Here is a 15721-nt window from a genome sequence, read left to right as displayed (position 1 = left end):
TTTGCTGTAAATATCAATCTCCCTCGCGATGACAAGGGCCACGCGAAATGTCCATCCTTTGCGCCTTATGCTGCGCTGACTACTCTTTCGATACCCTCCTTCCACACACTTTCCGAAAATTTAGCCTGTCGTTTAAGACGGCATACGCGGAACGACGACTGATATGTAAAGTACTGGTGATTTCGTCCACTCCGGTTCGTCATCACCATACCCTCAACGACTTCCAGGCTGTCCTCAGTTGTTGACGTCAATGGTATGCCCGACTTTTTATCATCACATGGAGCAGTTCTTCCCTGTTTGGAGAAGTCTATCCATTCATAAATCTTGCTTCTCGATAAACAGTTGTCACCATACTGCGCTTACATTCAACAAACAATTTCCGCAGACTAAACACCTTCCACAAATAAAAAGCGAATCACCGCCCTCATGCAGATCGAGAATGGAGCTGCCATGTTTCACGGTCCGCTACAATAGTACCACTAACGATGGAATAGAAGTGACACGTCATATAAAACTGTTGCAGACGACAATACTTCAGCCCTAGATACTAGCAGTGTTACCAAGCCCTAGGATGAGAAACTGCGAAAGTCCCTTTACTTTTTGACTTCCCCTCGTAATTTATCATTTCCATCAGAGTTGCAAGTAATATTTTTATTAGTGACTAGTTTCGAACTTCCTGTTTATTCACTAATAATTACCTGTATTAGAGGACACAATGTTATTAACAAAACATGAAATAAAACATTTTGAGCCGGCCGGGGTGGCCGAGCGGTTCTAGGCGCTTCAGCCTGGAACCGCACGACCGCTACGGTCGCAGGTTCTAATCCTGCCTCGGCCATGGATGTGTGTAATGTCTTTAGGTTAGTTAGGTTTAAGTTGTTCTAAGTTCTAGGGGACTGATGACATCTGAAGTTAAGTTCCATAGTGCTACGAGTCATTTTTGAAAACTTTTTGTGTGCACCACTTACGGCAGAGGAATAAATCTTTTGTGACATACCTCCATTTGTAACATTTCACTGTAAATATTACTTTGGTTTTTACATCAGATAATTATACAAACAGTAATTGTGATTACGTCTGAAATCATTGTCAATACAGTATCTACGTATTTAGATGTCACATTGTCATGTCTGCGAGACAGAGCGTATGGGCAAAAATAAACAATGGAAGATGCGTCAAAACAAATAATACGTCCATCAAATTTGGAACGTATAAAGGCAACCATAATACAGTCAAGAAACATTTGTTACTTTGGTCTACTGTAAAAATAAATGTATGATGTTCATGGAAAGATTCAAAATGAAGGTATGTCACAAGATTTATTGCACTGCAGTAAGCTGTGCACACAAAAGTTTCAAAATGTTTTATTTGATGTTTTGGAAATATCATTGGATCTTCTAATACAGATAATCGTTTAGAATGAACTAAAAGTTCGAAACTAGTCACCAATAAAAATGTTATTCGCAACTCTGGCTAAAACCTTCATTAATCAGTTAAAAATATACTAATTTGCTGATCCTGATACCAACACACTGTTAGAATCGCGTAGATTCTGATTTCTCTTTGAGCGTCTGCATCAACAATTACTAACTACTAATACTATGCCATATCATTTTTTATTACTCGGGCTAGTGGAAAAAAATGTCTCTTTATGGATTTGACATTACTCTTCGAGATGGAACAATAAGCAGCCTATTACACTACTGGCATTTAAAATTGTTACACCACGAAGATGACGTGCTACAGACGTGAAATTTAATCGACAGGAAGAAGATGCTGTGTTATGCAAATGATTAACTTTTCAGAGCATTCACACAAGGTTGGCGCCGATGGTGACAACTACAACGTGCTGACACGAGGAAAGTTTCCAACCGATTTCTCATACACAAACAGCAATTGACCGGCGTTGCCTGGTGAAACGTTGTTCTGAAGCCTCGTGTAAGGAGGAGAAATGCGTACCATCACGTTACCGACTTTGATAAAGGTCGGATAGCAGCCTATCGCAATTGCGATTTATAGTATCGGGACATTGCTGCTCGCGTTGGTCGAGATGAAATGACTGTTACCAGTATATGGAAACGGTGGATTCAGGAGGGTAACATGGAACGCCGTGCAGGATCCCAACGGCCTCGTATCACCAGCAGTCGAGATGACAGGCATCTTATCCGTATGGCTGTAACGGATCGTGCAGCCACGTCTAGATCCCTGAGTCAACACATGGAGACGTTTCAAGACAACAACGATCTGCACGAAGAGTGCGACGACGTTTGCAGCAGCATGGAGTATCAGCTCGGAGACCACAGCTGTGGTTGCCCTCGCCGCTGCATCACAGACAGGAGCGCCTGCGATAGTGTACTCAACGACGAACCTCGGTGCACGAATGGCAAAACGTCATTTTTGCGATGAATCCAGGTTCTGTTTACAGCATCATGATGGTCGCGTCCGTGTTTGGCGACATCGCGATGAACGCACATTGGAAGTGTGTATTCGTCCTCGCCATACTGGCGTATCAGCCGGCGTGATGGTATGGGGTGCCATCGGTTACACGTCTCGGTCACCTCTTGTTCGCATTGACGGCACTTTGAACAGTGGACGTTACATTTCAGATGTGTTACGACTCGTGGCTCTACCCTTCATTCGATCCCTGCGAAACCCTACATTTCAGCAGGATAATGCACGACCGCATGTTGCAGGTCCTGTACGGGCCTTTCTGGATACAGAAAATGTTTGACTGCTGCCGTGGCCAGCACATTCTCCAGATCTCTCACCAACTGAAAACGTCTGGTTAATGGTGGCCGAGCAACTGGCTCGTCACAATACGCCAGTAACTACTCTTGATGAACTGTGATATCGTGTTGAAGCTTCATGGGCAGCTGTACCTCTACACGCCATCCAAGCTCTGTTTGACTCAATGCCCAGGCGTATCAAGGCCGTTATTACGGCCAGAGTTGGTTGTTCTGGATACTGATTTCTCAGGATCTATGCACCCAAACTGCGTGAAAATGTAATCACATGTCAGTTCTAGTATAATATGTTTGTCCAATGAATACCCGTTTATCATCTGCACTTCTTCTTGGTGTACTAATTTTAATGGCCAGTAGTTTAGCTGCAAAATGGAAAGTTTATTTAAACACTTTGACCGTTGTTTTAACGTGTATAAAGACGTCGTATTCAGAATGAAATTAATGACAACTGGGTAGCGTCCAAAACCGCTTCCAGTCTTCTCGGAATGGATAGTTACAGGTTCTGTCTCAAGAGAATCATATACCATTCTTGGAGTTGGCTGCGATCGCACAACCTTCTATGCAAAGCAGGCCACAAAATTTCAATAATATTGAGATCTGACGTATGTGGAGGACAGAGGAGATGAGGCAATTCATCCACATGCCCACACAACCGCTCCTGGACGATCTGAGCTGTGTGCACAAGGGCCCTGTCACCTCGGAACACAGCATCACCACTGGAGAACAAACATTGTACAATGGGATGCACTTGATCAGCCAAAATGGTAGCGTATCCTGTAGCAGTAATGACCATAGTTGTTACGATACGCATTGAGTACGGCTGCGCACAACGTCATAGTACCGCCGCCATGTTCCGCTTTTGGGAGGTAACCTGGGCCAAAAGTAGAAAACAGTGTGATCAAATAAATTTCTTCCATTGCGCCATAGATTTTTAGGCGCCACTTTTTCCTTTTACGGGCGTTTGCATCTGTTATGAGTTGTTCTGAAGTTGCTGTAATGTATTTATCGTCACAATCTTCAATGACCATCTGCCTCGATCAATGAACACTATAACGGGACATACATCTCTACCATTATTTTTCGTCAACAGTCGTTGTCGATACCAGTATTATTTCTCAAATTTTTGAAATGTAAATATTATCTCGGCTGCTTTTCTGAAAACTTTCATATTATTTTATATGCAGTAGGTTATATATCAAGCTAAAATTTATGAAAAGAAATTACTTTATTTTCGACGTTTCAATCGAAAGTCATAGCTCTGAATGAACAGTTTGAAGTTACAAATCATTTGGCACACTTGAAATTTCTGTTATAAATCACACAATCTAGTAGAATTAGGGAACGATTGATGTAAATGGGGGAAAGAAATACAGTAGATGAAGAATAACGCCTTCAACATCAAGTAAGGCTTGATGATGGCGTCCTGAAGCGCTGAAACCGGTAGCTACACAATAAGTAAGATCATAAGGACGGTTGTATGCGTTTCATTTTCTTACAGCGGTGAACGGCCGTGGTTCCCAAGACCTCCAGTCAAAAGGATGGACATACAAAACTTCACTGTCACTGTGCTGCGCTATGATGCTGACTGCTGTAGGTGAGGTCTCGAACTGGGGCAGAGCTCTTGTATGCTCGATATACACTCCTGGAAATGGAAAAAAGAACACATTGACACCGGTGTGTCAGACCCACCATACTTGCTCCGGACACTGCGAGAGGGCTGTACAAGCAATGATCACACGCACGGCACAGCGGACACACCAGGAACCGCGGTGTTGGCCGTCCAATGGCGCTAGCTGCGCAACATTTGTGCACCGCCGCCGTCAGTGTCAGCCAGTTTGCCGTGGCATACGGAGCTCCATCGCAGTCTTTAACACTGGTAGCATGCCGCGACAGCGTGGACGTGAACCGTATGTGCAGTTGACGGACTTTGAGTGAGGGCGTATAGTGGGCATGCGGGAGGCCGGGTGGACGTACCGCCGAATTGCTCAACACGTGGGGCGTGAAGTCTCCACAGTACATCGATGTTGTCGCCAGTGGTCGGTGGAAGGTGCACGTGCCCGTCGACTTGGGACCGGACCGCAGCGACGCACGGATGCACGCCAAGACCGTAGGATCCTACGCAGTGTCGTAGGGGACCGCACCGCCACTTCCCAGCAAATTAGGGACACTGTTGCTCCTGGGGTATCGGCGAGGACCATTCGCAACCGTCTCCATGAAGCTGGGCTACGGTCCCGCACGCCGTTAGGCCGTCTTCCGCTCACGCCCCAACATCGTGCAACCCGCCTCCAGTGGTGTCGCGACAGGCGTGAATGGAGGGACGAATGGAGACGTGTCGTCTTCAGCGATGAGAGTCGCTTTTGCCTTGGTGCCAATGATGGTCGTATGCGTGTTTGGCGCCGTGCAGGTGAGCGCCACAATCAGGACTGCATACGACCGAGGCACACAGGGCCAACACCCGGCATCATGGTGTGGGGAGCGATCTCCTACACTGGCCGTACACCACTGGTGATCGTCGAGGGGACACTGAATAGTGCACGGTACATCCAAACCGTCATCGAACCCATCGTTCTACCATTCCTAGACCGGCAAGGGAACTTGCTGTTCCAACAGGACAATGCACGTCCGCATGTATCCCGTGCCACCCAACGTGCTCTAGAAGGTGTAAGTCAACTACCCTGGCCAGCAAGATCTCCGGTTCTGTCCCCCATTGAGCATGTTTGGGACTGGATGAAGCGTCGTCTCACGCGGTCTGCACGTCCAGCACGAACGCTGGTCCAACTGAGGCGCCAGGTGGAAATGGCATGGCAAGCCGTTCCACAGGACTACATCCAGCATCTCTACGATCGTCTCCATGGGAGAATAGCAGCCTGCATTGCTGCGAAAGGTGGATATACACTGTACTAGTGCCGACATTGTGCATGCTCTGTTGCCTGTGTCTATGTGCCTGTGGTTCTGTCAGTGTGATCATGTGATGTATCTGACCCCAGGAATGTGTCCATAAAGTTTCCCCTTCCTGGGACAATGTATTCACGGTGTTCTTATTTTAATTTCCAGGAGTGTATATTGACGTAAGTGCGAGGACACTGCATTACTGAGAGCGAGGCGTGGTCCTCTGCAGCGCCTCCCTTACGTCGATGCAGGCGACTCCGAGCCCTCATTAATGTCTGTGTATCGATGTAGACTTGCAGAAAACTATGACCACCGACCTACTATCGATATAATTACGTCCAGGTGATTGCAGCATCACCTGGCGAGGAACGCCTGCTAGTAGGACACGCGTGGCGCACGTTGTATCAGTGAGAGTGCTGTCCGTGTGTAGAATGGGGAAGATGCGCGATCTGTTCGAGTTTGGTCAAAAGCAGATTGTAATGGCCCGGAGGCTCGACAGGGGCATCTCGCAAACTGCACGATTTGTCGGGTGTTCGGGGAGTGGTGTGGTAAAATGGAAATGGGCGTTTGGCGTCATTGGCCCGGAGGCCCCTTACAGGGCAAGTCTGGCCGCCTTGGTGCAGGTCTTATTACATTCGACGCCACATTGGTCGACCTGTGCGCCGTATGGAGATGAAATGATGATGAAGACAACACAAAACCCAATCTCTGAACGGAGAAAATCTCCAACCCAGCCGAGAATCGAACCCGGGCCCGTAGAACGGCCATCCGTGTCCCTGATCACTTTTTTTCTTTTTGTTAATCTCATTTTGTTCGTTTTTGTTCGTTGTATCTGGTCGGGGCGGACGTCGCAAGACACTCGTTTCAGTTCGTCGTTGATCCATTAATTCAGTTTTTTATTACAGAGGGCAGCTAACCCTCTGACCGAACACGGTGAGTTACCGTTCTCAGCTATCGGGGCGGGCAGTGCTGCGGTGAGTGTCTTCAACACGTTGCGAAACCAAGGAGAAACCACGTCCAAACGTCCAACGTCGGTGGGAGGGGGTTCACCAGCCAGCCGTCATTACAGGTGTCGGACGTCATAGCGCGGGCAGGATGGTAAAACAGAACACGTGGAGAACTGTGGAGGAGCTAACATTAGTCTCTAATGCTTGATAGAGTACAAGTGCGTCTAAACGCACAGTGTACCGAACAGTCTTAACGATTGGCTTCCACAGCCGACGACTCGTTCGTGTGTCAATGTTAATACGACTACATCGGCAACTACGACTGAAATGGGCACGTGACCGTCGTCACAGGACGTTGGCGCACTAGCAGAGCGTTGCATGTTCTAATGGCTCCCGATACCTTCTTCATCATATCAATGGGAGGGCGCGAATCCGTCGTCTTCCAGAGTATAAACTCTTTCACAGCTGTAGTGATGGACGGACACAAGCCGGCGGTGCGAGACATTCACGTGGGCATCCATGCGTCCAGTGGAGCTTGTGCAAGACAACATGACGGCCAAGGAGTATCGTACACTGGCTGCAGGACACGTAAACCCCTTCTTGACGATTTCCCGACAGCAGTGGCATTTTTCAGCAAGATAGTGAGCCATGTCGGAAGGCGAGGAATGTGATAGTCGAGGAACATAGTGGAGAATTCCAGTTCATGTGCTGGTCTCCCAACTCGCCAGATCTGAATCCAGTCGAACACATCTGGTATGTGATTGAGAGCAGCGTCAAAGCTCATCGCCCCTCTCCCTGGAATTTAGGGCATCAGGTGATTTTTGTGTGGTGTCACCGCCAGACACCACACTTGCTAGGTGGTAGCCTTTAAATCGGCCGCGGTCCGTTAGTATACGTCGGACCCGCCTGTCGCCACTATCAGTGATTGCAGACCGAGCGCCGCCACACGGCAGGTCTAGAGAGACTTCCTAGCACTCGCCCCAGTTGTACAACCGTCTTTGCTAGCGATGGTTCACTGTCAAAATACGCTCTCGTTTGCCGAGACGATAGTTAGCATAGCCTTCAGCTACGTCATTTGCTACGACCTAGCAAGGCGCCATGGTTCAAATGGCTCTGAGCACTATGGGACTTAACATCTGTGGTCATCAGTCCCCTAGAACTTAGAACTACTTAAACCTAACTAACCTAAGGACATCACACACATCCATGCCCGAGGCGGCATTCGAACCTGCGACCGGAGCGGTCACGCGGTTCCAGACTGAAGCGCCTTTAACCGCACGGCCACACCGGCCGGCAAGGCGCCATTTCAGTTAGTATTGATATTGTGAATAATGTACAGTCAAGAGCGACGTTCACCATTTATGGATTAAAGTTAAGTATTCCACCAGCTACGTCCGTTTTTTCTAAAGTCTAATTTCCTTGTCCTGTTCCAGACCTCACGCCAGCCTGCGTGAGCTAAAACGCGTGCCTTTCGGCTTCCTCTAGTAACCCGGTGTTGGCTCTCCTGCCAACCCACAACATTTTGTGTCCAGATGTGGCGCCAACTCCTTCCAGTGACCTATCAAGACCTGTCTGCCCCGATACTTGAGTGGTCAGCGTGACGGATTGCCGTCCTACGGGCCCGGGTTCGATTCCCAGCTGGGTTGAGGATTTTCTCCGCTCAGCGACTGGGTGTTGTGTTGTCTTCATCATCATTTCACCACCATCCGGCGCGCAGGCCCCCAATGTGGCGTCGAATTTAATAAGACCTGCTCCAGGGCGGTCGGGCCTGCCCCACAAGGAGCCGCCCGGCCAATGACACCAAACGCTCATTTCATTTCATCAAGGCCTCATTGCTTCCATGCCACAATGCGTCGCCGCTGTTATCCCTGTCAAAGATGGAAATACCGACTGCTACGTAGGTGGTCAGAATGTTCTGGTTGATGAGTGTATGTTGCCGACTTAGGTGTCGGTGAGGCACCGCAATGTGCGGACGGATCTCGATTTGAACCGTCATCGTCCCCACTGCGAGCCCCATGTGCTAAACTCTGCTTCATCAATATCATTTACCGATTTACCACTGGAAAAAGAAAGAGACGTGCCAGACTTACAGGACATCTGATTCTCAGAATACGTGAAAGACTGTAAGCTACCAAGTGCCATTAAACCGACGAAAATCTGGCCGTATAGTTCTTTAGAATGTGATTACATTCGTTTTAATTGAGAAGTGGAGACTTAACTCGGACTTGAAAATTTTTTTCTTGTTTTGATGTCCTCGAACTATCCTGTGGTTCAAAATGGTTCAAATGGCTCTGAGCACTATGCGACTTAACTTCTAAGGTCATCAGTCGCCTAGAACTTAGAACTAATTAAACCTAACTAACCTAAGGACATCACACACATCCATGCCCGAGGCAGGATTCGAACCTGCAACCGTTGCGGTCATGCGGTTCCAGACTGCAGCGCCTTTAACCGCTTGGCCACAACGGCCGGCTAGAATTTATCAGAACACTGTAGTTTCTTCACAACCAGGCCTTTGCTATGCGGTCGAGTCTCGAAAGAACACTTCAGTACGTAAAATGCTTTTAAAACAGTTATCCAATCTCGCATACGTACCGAGCGAGGTGGCGCAGTGGTTAGCACACTGGACTCGCATTCGGGAGGACGACGGTTCAATCCCGTCTCCGGCCATCCTGATTTAGGTTTTCCGTGATTTCCCTAAATCGCTTCAGGCAAATGCCGGGATGGTTCCTTTGAAAGGGCACGGCCGATTTCCTTCCCCATCCTTCCCTCACCCGAGCTTGCGCTCCGTCTCTAATGACCTCGTTGTCGACGGGACGTTAAACACTAATATCCTCCTCCTCCAATCTCGCATAATTTTTTGCTGAACAGGAACTGCCTTTTAAGACCTTTTATTCACTCTTGCGGTCTTATCGTAGCTCTGCAATTGACTTCTTCTTTAACAGACCGAAGTTTTCATCAGATTCCACGTGAGAGTGTTATTTTATTGTAAATGATATTTTGGCGCTATCCAATCTCTCAATGGCATGAACGATATACTGAAGGTATAAGATCACTGCATAGTTCGTTTTGTGTACCGAGCACGAGTCAGAGAATATTAAAAGAACCCTCACTTTTGCACATAATTGTGTAAGAAACTGTTTCATTCGCTACGGTCGCAGGTTCGAATCCTGCCTCGGGCATGGATGTGTGTGATGTCCTTAGGTTAGTTAGGTTTAAGCAGTTCTAAGTTCTAGGGGACTGATGACCACAGCTGTTAAGTCCCATAGTGCTCAGAGCCATTTGAACCATTTTTGTGTAGTAGTGTCGTAGCTAACAAAGGTTCGGTAAAAAGTATATAATATGGCGGACGTAATTGGAAGTGGAGTTCGAAGTGGTGACGGGGATGCAGTACACAAACCTAGGCTTGTTAGATGTCAGGGGATAAAAAATACGGATTTTAAGTTATTGACCTGGAGGAACAGAATGCTGGTGCAGTACAAATGTTGGTCGTCAGAGAAGAATTCGTTGCGGAAGCGCAGGTTGAATTACGTATATAGTCACAGTCATCTGATACACACAGCTTGGCGAGATGGAGATATTACTGTTGAGTAGCACCTAGAGCCTAGTTGCGGACCCACACCACAGAGCTGCGTGTTCCGATTTCCATGCGACCCTCAGGCGGAAGCAGAACTTCCAGAACTGTAAACAACGGACAGTGGAACACAAGCAACGCGGCCTGAGGTTAATTTGGCGAAGTATTGCCAACCAAGAGCCTACCCTGGCCTGTGCATTCATAAAACACCGGCGCCCAGGCGTGTTTCAGGCAACTCTGCCGTGTCTTGCGGAAACACACTATTTTGACGTCAGCGCACTGGGCAGGTAATATCCATTACCAACCCACACTGTGATCTCTGTCACTGTTTCGCACTCCCATAATTCATAAGAGCATTTCCTGAGCAGTACGCCCTGTATAATTCACACGGGGCGTCTTTATTAAAGCTCATAGGAACAAGTCAAAGTAACGACCGCTAGTGTAAATGTATCAACTACGCAGTACGGAATGCCATCAAGTTCCCTAAAATATATCTGCTGTCTCTTGTAGAGTACAAAGACAAAGGCAGCAAGGACCTTACAAACATGTTGTTAATTAGATTCTAGTGGAGTTTCATACACAAACGATCTCACGAAACCGCACAGCAAGAAACACCCACAGTGGAAACATCACAGATCATTTGCATTGATTTTTCAATGAACACAACCAATGTCGGTGCATAACCATATATAGCCTAGAAACACATCCGTGACGCGCGCTGGTCCATTCAATACCTTATCCTGTCAAGCCAAACAATGACAATACGTAGCCAAAAATTGAGAGACCAGTCTGTCTCCGGTCATCAATTTCGAAAGTAACTGAACGCTTTACACCCATTCCACAAAACGTGGAATGACAAATTAGTTATACTAGGTACTCAGTTCGATTTCGACTAAAACACTCGGATCCAGAGATGATCGTCGTCTTACATCCAGTGATCAATGTGTAAGGTTACCGAGCATTTCCGCAACACTCTCCTACTGATAGAAGCGAAAAATAACAGACCTGAATTACTTCGATGTATTCGATTAACACAATCTGCTAGGGATACCTCAATGTCAAGAAATAGCCAAGGATGGATCCCTTTAATTTTTGGGCATCACTTTCCCAGGATTCACTTGACGTTCTGCAGTCAACCGTTCCCCAACCCGCAGGTAACCGAATAGCAAAATAATTACTGGCCCTCTTGTTCAGCATCTCTCATTGTTATTTTTAACAGCATTAGGCGTTTAGATGCTCACGCCATCAACTTTAGATGGAATAAGTTCTTACGTTCACGTAGTTGAATTTATTTGTGAAGCACACATACGTTGAAAGTTCCTGGCAGATTGAAACTGTGTGCCGGACCGAGACCCGAACTTTCGACCTTTGCCTTTCATGAGCAAGTGCTCTACCATCTGAGCTACCCAGGCACGACTCACGCCCCGTCCTCACAGCTGTACTTCCGCCACTACCTCGTCTCTTGCCGCCTAGGGTGGCCGAGCGGTTCTAGGCACTTCAGTCTGAAACGGCGCGACCGCTAGGGTCGCAGGTTCGAATCCTGCCTCGGGCATGGATGTGTGTCATGTCCTTAGCTTAGTTAGGTTTAAGTAGTTCTAAGTTCTGGGGAACTCATGACCTCAGCAGTTAAGTCCCATAGTGCTCAGAGCCATTTAAAACATTTTGAACCTCGTCTTTTACCTTCTACACATAGGCCTAGGTTTTCTATTTGGCAGACGGCTGTGTGGCACGAAGGTTTGCACTGGTGTAAAAACGTTAGTGTTGCTTACAGCAGCGAATGCATTTCTACATGTTCTACACGTATGTGAAAGCTGTATCTGCTGGATAGTCGGTGTAATGTGTTTACTCTATGCTGCCGTAGAGAACGTATTTTTCACTATGCACTTTTCCATGTTACAAAAGTTTGCGATCTTGCAGTTCAGAGATGTTCTCTTGCACAATGATTCTGGACATACGGCAAGAGTTTTTGCAAAGATATGGAGAGTTATTAATATCGTGCATTCTTATTTCTACAAAGTCGTCCATTAATTTGAAATTAATTAATCTACTTTGAAAAGTAGTTTTGCTCTTTGGGCAGCAAAATAACTATGGATAGCCGAAGTAAAAGCGAACATAAAATGAAGACTGCCTATATCACTAATTTCAGAAAAGCGGATTTGTTGTTACCTAATATAAATATTTGTGTTTCGAAGACTTTTCTGAAGTTGTTTGTCTGGAGTGAAACGTAGATCATAAACGGTTCAGAGAAGAAGAGATTTTGAAATGTGCTGCTACTTAAATACTTAACCACAGAGGGGTAGATTGTGTAGTAATCTCATCAGAAGATCAAAACAAACTGTAAAACGGATTAGAAAAGATATCTATATGCTGCAAAAATTGGTAATTGATCCTAAATATTTAAAAGTGTGAGGTCATACACATGAGTGCTGCAAGGAATCCGTTAAACTTCAGTTACACGATAAATCAATCAAATCTAAAGGTCGTAAATTCAACTAAATACCTAGGAGCTACAATTACGAACACTTAAAATTGGAAAGAACTCATAGAAAATCTTGTGGAGAAGGCAAATGCGTTTTATAGTCAGAACACTTTGAAGATGCAACAGTTCTACTAAAGAGACAGCCTGCACTACGCTTTTTCGCCCTCTTTTGGAGTACTGCTGCGCGCTGTGGACTCCTTACCAGGTTTTATTACCGGAGCACGCAAGAAAGTTCAAAGAAGGGCAGCACGTTTTACATTACGGAGAAATAGGGGAGAGTGTGCCGTGGAGATGATACAGGATTTTATGTGGACGTCATTAAAGGCGTTTATCGTTGCTGCGTGATCTTCTCGAAATTTCAGTCACCAGGTTTCTCCTCTGTAGGCTAAAATATTTTATTGATGCCGACCTATATAATGAGAAATGATCATCACAATAAAGAAATGAAAATAGGAGGTCACCCGGAAAGATATAGGTGTTCGATTTTTCTATGCGCTGTTCGAGACTAGAATAATAAAGTATAAGTGTGGATGTGGTTCGATGAACCCTCTGTCAGACACTTAAGCGTGATAAGCAGATTAGACATGTAGATGTAGATGTAAGTCGAGTAGATACAGGGGAGCTACTAAATCGATTTGGAAAAAAAATAATGTTACAAAAGAAGTATTGTGTTGGTAAGACACATCCTGAGGCATGAAGAAATCGTCATTCAGTAATAGTAGGAAGTATTCAATTGGGGCAGGGAGTACAAAAATGATAGGACGGGCACCAGGGAAGAATACATTACCTAAGCTTAGATGGCTGCATGGATGCTTTCTTAGCCTAGAGTAGCGAGGAGAACTGCATTAAACCAATCTTCAGACTGAAAACCGTCACAATATTGAAGATAAAGAAAACAAGCAGTGTGCACTTCAACGTAAAGAGAGAAAACAACTGTGGCACAGTAAGCACAAACCACAAATTTATAAACTGTGTAAAAAACACAAAGATTTCATAGATGAATGTTGATTATCAGTTAACAAGAAATAAACACACAAAGATAACGGGAAAATAATGTCATCAGTATATTATGCTCTTATGGTCCTATCGTGAGTTTGTAACAGCCAATGTGGTGTGGTTACGTACTGTTCCAAAGTACACTCAGTTCTTACCTATGAAATTATTTTCTAGGGCTCGATGAGTAATTCATGTACACATTTAAAAAACTATAGAAAAGACCCAAGAATAGTAAACAGAGCTGTTTAAAACGATTGGGCATCCTTAGAGTACAATATGAGTACATCTACCAAGCTATTGTATCAGGGAAAATATTCTACATCTACATGGACAGTTAGCACATCACACTTAAGTGCCTGGCAGAGTGCTCAAGGAACCACCTTCACAATAATTCTCTATTATTCCAATTTCGAACAACTCGCAGAAAAAAGCGAACACCTATAATTTTCGCGTAACCTCTCATTTCACTTACTTTATTAAGACGATCGTTTCTTCCCAAGTAGGTAGGCGTCAACAGCATATTTTCGGATTGGGAAGAGAAAGTTGATGACCGAAATTTTGTGAGAAGATTCTGCCTAAACGTAAAGCACCTTTGTTTCTATTATGCCCACCGCTAATTCAGTATCCTGTCAATGACACTCTCCCCTTATTTCGCAATAGTACAAAATTTGCTGCTCTTCTTTGAACTCTCTTGATGTACTACGTTAATCCTATATCTGGTAAGGAGTCCACACTGCGCAGCTGTATTCCAAAATAGGACGGACAAGCCTAGTATAGGCAGTCTCTTTAGTAGTTCCGTTACATCTTCTAGATGTTCTGCCAATAAAACTCAGTCTTTGGTATACCTTCCCCACAACACTTTCTATATGTTCTTTCCAATTTAAGTTGTTCGTATTGCAATTCCTAGGTTTTCAGCTATATTCACTCGTTTTCGATATGATTTTTTAGGGGATACCTTTTAGCATTCATGTCGATGACCTCACACTTTTCGTTATTTAGGGTCAATTGTCAATTTTCGCACCATACAGATATCTTTTCTAGATCGTTTTGCATTTCGTTTTGATCTTGTTATGACTCTACTAGACGATAAACGACAGCGTCATCTGCAAACAGCTTAAGACGCTGCTCACATTGTCTCGTAAATCGTTTATATAGTTAAGGAACAGCACAGGGCCTATAACACTTCGTTGGGGAATGCCAAAACACACTTATGTTTTACTCGATGTGACCTCTCTGAACGGAAATCACGAGTCCAGTCGCATAACTGAGACGATATTTCAGAAGCACGCAATTTTCAGGAAGCAACTTCTGTGGTGCAGTATTAAAAGCCTTCTGGAAATCCAGAAATATAGAATCAATTTGAAATCCCCCGTCGATAGCACTCAGCACTTTGTGTAAGTAAAGAGCTAGTTGTGTATCACAAGAATGGTGTTTTCTAAATCCGTGTTGATTGTGTGTCAGTAGGCCGTTCTCTTCGAAGTAATTCATTATGTTCGTACACAATATGTGCTCCAAAATGCTGCTGCAATTGACGTTAATGATACGGGTCTGTAATTTAGTGCATAACTCATATTAACTTTCTTGAAAATTTGTGTGACCTGTGCAACTTTAGCGTCTTTGGGTACGGAACTTTCGTCGAGCAAGCGGTTGTATATGAATGGTAAGTACGGAGCTATTGCATCAGCATACTCTGAAAGGAACCTAATTAGCATACCGTCTAGAATGGAAAACTTGTTTTTATTAAGTGACTTAAGTTGCTTTACTACTCGGAGAATATCTACTTCTAAGTTCCTCATGTTGCTCTTGATTCGAATTCTGGAGTATTTACTTCTTCTTCTTTAGTGAAGGAATTTCGGAAGGCTGTGTTCAGTAATTATGCTTTGGCTGCTCTTTCGTCGATAGTATTTCCATTGCTATTGCAAAGAGAAGGCTTGGATTGTGTCGTGCCGCTAGCATACTGGATTCTAATTGGATTTTCTGTCAGCTTTCGAGACAGCGCTTCCTTGTGGAAACTATTATAAACATCTCGCACTGAAGACCGCGCTAAGTTCTGAGCTTCTGTAAAAGACCGCCAAACTCTGACATTTTACGT

The 15721-nt window shown here is 45.1% G+C and overlaps 1 protein-coding gene across 1 annotated transcript in view; it reads left to right on the top strand.

Annotated features, from left to right (window-relative positions):
* The window catches only part of LOC126191212 (hemicentin-1-like), a 314593-nt gene that overhangs the window by 48180 nt on the left and 250692 nt on the right, over window positions 1-15721 (top strand). The window lies entirely within an intron of this gene.

This window comes from Schistocerca cancellata, chromosome 6, assembly GCF_023864275.1.
Source record: "Schistocerca cancellata isolate TAMUIC-IGC-003103 chromosome 6, iqSchCanc2.1, whole genome shotgun sequence".
In the NCBI taxonomy this organism is placed as follows: Eukaryota; Metazoa; Arthropoda; class Insecta; order Orthoptera; family Acrididae; genus Schistocerca; species Schistocerca cancellata.
The sequence above is the reverse complement of the archived record's forward strand: the minus strand, read 5'-3'. Positions and strand labels throughout refer to the sequence as shown.